Raw genomic sequence first — 5743 nt, forward strand, 5'->3', positions numbered from 1 at the left:
TCCCTGTGTCATTTCACATTATTACACAAAACTTAAAATTATGGACATCTATGGTTTGATTTCTTTGCTTTGTGGATTGCAAGGGTTGTTGCTGACATTTGGTGTAAATTATTACAATAGCCACATTAAATATATACTCAGAAAAATGTTGATATGTTCAATGCTTTCACCCACTGTATATAGTAGCCACATAATTTTGTGGTTACATTATATAGCACTGTGGCAGCACAGTGGCCTAGTGGTTAGCACTTCTGCCTCACAGCACTGGGGTCATGAGTTCGATTCCCAACCATGGCCTTATCTGTGTGGAGTTTGTATGTTCACCCTGTGTTTGCGTGGGTTTCCTCCGGGTGCTCCGGTTTCCTCCCACACTCCAAAAACATACTGTTAGGTAAATTGGCTGCTATCAAAATTGACCCTAGTCTCTCCCTTGCTGTCTGTCTGTGTCTATGTGTGAGTGTGTGTCTATGTTAGGGAATTTAGACTGTAAGCTCCAATGGGGCAGGGAATGATGTGAGTGAGTTCTCTGTACAGCGCTGCGGAATAAGTGGCGCTATATAAATAAATGGTGATGATGATGATGATGATAGACGTCCTCATTTTTTGGGACAGTGAAGACACCCTTTTTCACAAATTTACTGGAATTCTAAATGTTAATAATTTAATCTCAAACTAACATCGGAAATACATGATACCGAGATCAATTTTTTGGATCTTACCATCTCAAACATTAGACGGGAGACTCAATACGAATATGTACTGTAAGAAGACGGATACTAACAGTCTCCTACATTTTACGAGCGCATAGTATTCCTGTCAGGGGTGTTCCAAAAGGGGAGTTAACCAAAAGGAATTACTCTGATGAGCGGATATTGGTGCAAAGATCTAGTAAGCTTAAAGACAGATTATTAAGCAGAGGTTATAGTCAGAAGGTCATCAGACGATCTGCGTAAGCCATCAACCACAAGGATAGAGTCCCTTATTTATCTGCCCACCAAGAACAAAACAATCCATTTAAAAACAAGAATGAATCGACGCTTTGCTCGGAGTGGAAAGAGATAACACAATTTTTTCAGAAGCAGTGGCACATTTTGTTGCTTGAGGAGGATCTAAAAGAGACGTTGGAGGTCAAGGTCTCCATTACTTGGGAGACATTCTAGGAATCTCAAGGACAAATTGGTTCACAGTTTGCTTACACCAGAGAGAAAAATATAATCTAGACTAGTTGGCTTTTTAAAATGTTGGACATATAAGGCCTGTCAATGGTTTAGACTAAAGAATATGTAGATAAATTTTCTAAGATTTGGAACATTCATCAATTTCTAAATTGTAATTCTAATGTAGTATATTGCCTGTTGTGCCCCTGTAAACTCAAATATGTCGGAACGACCAACAGACTGTTTAAAAAGAGGGTTTTGGAACATGTAGGCAGCAGTCCAAAAGCCACCAGGGATAAGGCCAATTTTAAACAACTTACTACAGTAGCTAGACATTTTTCAAGATGTCACAAAAGTGATCGAACAACTTTAACAGCATTTGCCATAGAACAAGTCAATTTGGGTCTAAGAGGAGGGGATTTACAACAAGCGCTTCTAAGATGAGAAACAAAGAAGCTAAACCCCCTATGGCCTCAATGACCATAGTAATTGCATGGCTTTTCTTTAAAATATCACCAAGGACTGTCACAAGAATGCAGGTTATCAGAGTCTGGACTTATCTGGAAAACATTCTTGTCTCTGTCTCCTGGGAATGTTCTTCACCGTAGGAATTCTTTCATGGGTAAGATGGCTTATGCAAGGCCTTCAAATAGACCTATTGAATCAGTGGTACTGCAGACATGCTTCTGTGGACAATGTCCTCAAATTTGCAAGATGTACAAGAGAGTCCTTTGACTGGTGGCATGATCTGAATTTGAAGAGTGTCCCTATCAGAAACAGAATGGATGGTACCCACAACAGACTCCAGTTTTCCATGGATTGTGATTCTCATCTGCAATTAGTGTTAATCAACCAACACTGAGACCCAAACACCTCAGAGGTTTTTTTTTCTCCAACATCCACGTAGTAATTGCCGTCATATATCAGCAAGTTCAGACTTCCCCAAATAGTCTTTTGTTGGCGACAACCTGGAACACCTAGGTGCCCAGGTTTTATTCTTGACATCAGAAGGGTTGAAGAAATATAAGTCCTATATGTGGAGTGGAACTTTCATAAACAATATCCTTGCTCTTAATACGATAGAGGTTCAAGTGTCTGCCTTTAGTAGTTTCCTGGAAATTAGTATCTGGCATTTATTTATAGATTCTTTCAAGCAGTATTGTATTGTATCAAGCCTTTTGTTGCAGTTTGGATCTTAATAACATTGTAAAGGCTCTAATGTCAAGTCCCCTTTGAACCTTTACAGGATATTCCATTCAAGTGGCTTATACTTAAAGTACTATTCTTAGCAAATCATCTCTGCCCACCGAGTGGGTGAGTTACATACCTTGTTTTGTAAGAAAACTTTTCTGAACACCTACACATGTAAACTAGTGTTAAGAATGAATCTTACTTTCCCAACTAAGGTAGTTTCTTCTTTCCATATCAATCAGCTCTGACAAGATCCGCAAGCTGGAGCAGAGATTTCATTGCACAGATTTATAAGAGGAAAGGACATAAGATGCCAGAAATTCTAAGTGAGTGCCAACATCCAGGGGGTGTGTAAAGCACAAGCTTCAGCAGACAAATTATACAAAGCAGCTTGGTCGTCCTCTCTTCACACTATAAGATTTTTCTATTCTTCTCTTTAAATAGTAAATGAGATGAGCCAGTTTACAAAATATAATATTTCTATTTTTTTTATTAAAAAGATATTATGCATAGATACTGGACGAAGCAGATATACGCCCAGGGTTTCAAATGCCAATTGACAATCTATATTTGATTAAGTCATTCTTTTATAGAAAATGTTTCTCATCATTACTTTAAAACACCACTTCCCAGCTTACATCACTGCTGACACTCTAAGGGCTAGATTTACTAAGCTGCGGGTTTGAAAAAGTGGGGATGTTGCCTATAGCAACCAATCAGATTCTAGCTGTCATTTTGTAGAAGGTACTAAATAAATGACAGCTAGAATCTGATTGGTTGCTATAGGCAACATCCACACTTTTTCAAACCCGCAGCTTAGTAAATCTAGCCCTAAGTCTCTCATTGCCATAAACATTACTTGTACTTGCCAAACCAAACCTTTTGACCAGATCAAAACTGTCATTTCATCATTAAAGTGACATGTTCTTGGAGGGGTCTTTTTTTTTTTACCTTATTTGGAGCAACAATGTCCTTGGCCTTGTCCGGCCATTTTGAAATAATGTAAATTTACTAAAAATCTGTTGCTTGTAAAGGTCAGTACTTTTCCTCTTAAAAGCACAGACAAAAAAAATAGACTAGTTCTATATTAGTAATATATAAGTTTACATTTGAAAGAGAGAATATATATATTTTATATATTTATAATTTAATTATAATTATTTCGACAACACCTTAGAAGACATTCTCTCTTTGATGTGACAGTTTCTGTTGATGCTCAATTTGGAAGGAAAATTCTTACGTTCTTGAATAAAAGGAAATTATTTGCATTTGTCAGTATTCATTATGCTCAAACACACACCCTTTTTCAATTATTGCTTGGGTACATTGTTGGACTGGGGCATGAAGGGCCCACCGGGGGACTGCAACGCTAGGAGCCCACCAGAGGGGGTGTGGCCAGCAATCAAAGAGATGAGACCTGAAACTAGAGGGGGAGGGCTCAGGCCACGAAGGACAGCTAGCACCATAGTGTTGTACATAAAGAATGCAGTGTGTATATAAGGAATACAGTCTTGACCTGCCCCTTAGATTGGGCAAAACAGTCACCAAAAATCGAGATTGTCCCACTAGACTCAAGACATTTGACAGACTGTCCTACCTGTTCTTGTCATTTCACCACCTGTGGCTGCTGGTTTCTTTAGTTGTGGCTTGTCTGAATCCTGGAATGTTGAGGGCCCCATTTGGAAAAAAAAATGGGTACATTTAGAAAGTTTCAAACAGGTCCGGCTTTAAATCAATAGGACCCACAATTAATACTTAGGCCTTCCTCCAGCCCCAACATTAAAGTAATAGTATTCCCATTTAATGAATAAACCCATTTCCCTCCCAGGAATAAATTAATAGTATTTACGTATAATTAATATACCTATTTCCCACAACTGTCACTGCCAGTAAATAATTCATATTCACATTTAATAAATAGACCTCATGCTCCTCAAACTCAACCCCGCATTCAATAGCGCCCAAACCACCCCATCTTAAATTGATAGTCCCCACTGTAAAATTAAATTGCCCCACCATCACCCAACAAACAAAATAGCACCCATTAGCTAGCCACCAGACACACATTACATTGCCACAAGCCCGCTGTGCCATGACACACATTACTGTGCCCCTTCATCACCATGCTGTGCCTCCTTATGATCACACTGCGCCCTCCATACTGCTTTTGCTCCCCCCTTCATCACCCTGTGCCATGCTGTTTTGGCTCCCCCTTCACTCTCTGCCATGCTGACTTTACTCCCCCTTGCTTCCATTCTTGCACTTACCTTTTCTATCAGCTTCTTTCTTCTCGACGACTCCTCTCTGCGCCGCTCCTCACTGAACGTCGGGTATGATGACATCACGCCCGACATTCAGTGCGAACGGAGTCAAACAATTACAGTAGATGCGAGCAGGCTCAAAAGTCCTAGAGCTGTAGTAAAGTTCAGATACTCACAATTTGTTATCGATATGGCGAGATAGTGTTGAATAGCCATAGAGTCCGATCCAATAATGTAGAGTTGTTGTGGTGATTTCACTTACCCCTGTGGGTACTCTACATTATTGGATGTAGTACCTGAACTTTACTACAGCTCTAGGACTTTTGAGCCTGCTCGCATCTACTGTAATTGTTTGACTGCATCCTCCGATTCACAACGGCCTCCGATTATGCCAACTTCTATCTTAGTGTGAAGCAGTGCCAGTGTGTTTATTCAGAGACTGTGATTCCATATATCGTTTGGAATAACCTTTGTATTGGGACTCATTTAACCTATTCAGCCTCCTGGGACCTCCGTGTCCAACTATATAGAATCATTGCTGACTGTATAGGTTTGAGCCATTGTGATTTTTATGTCTTTATATTTATCTGTGACATGTTTGACTATTTAGGTTGCAACCTTGCATTGTATGTAACCACTGCATTATTTGTCACTATTAAACCGATTTCTACATTTCTGTCATACATCTGTGCGCTACGGGGAGACTGCTCTTTTATCAGTTGATGAAGTAGCTGACCCATTAGTTTTAGCTGTCATTCTCATATTTTAAAATATATCAGCAACCATACTCCCTTGATTAGACATTGGTCCTGCCGTGAGACCACTGCAATTGAAAAAAGTAGTTTGGAGAGTAGCAAGTTTAGTGGAAATGTCAGAGTGTGGGCAGAGATCAGGTTTCTTCTTTGAACTTCAGTGTGATGTAAAGCTTGTAAAAATATTCTCTATTATATAGGAGAGTAACCAGTTTTATTTAAAAATGATGAAGAACAGACAAAGTTTCACACCAAAGATAACCATTAATTCACTGTAGTGTTACTATACTTATTAACAGACCTATTAATGCACCATCAATCTGACTTCGGAAGCGAGCAATCTGTCCTCCTGTTAGAATAAACACTTCTGCACAGCTTTGCA

This window comes from Mixophyes fleayi, chromosome 7 (genome assembly GCF_038048845.1).
Source record: "Mixophyes fleayi isolate aMixFle1 chromosome 7, aMixFle1.hap1, whole genome shotgun sequence".
Classification (NCBI taxonomy): Eukaryota; Metazoa; Chordata; class Amphibia; order Anura; family Limnodynastidae; genus Mixophyes; species Mixophyes fleayi.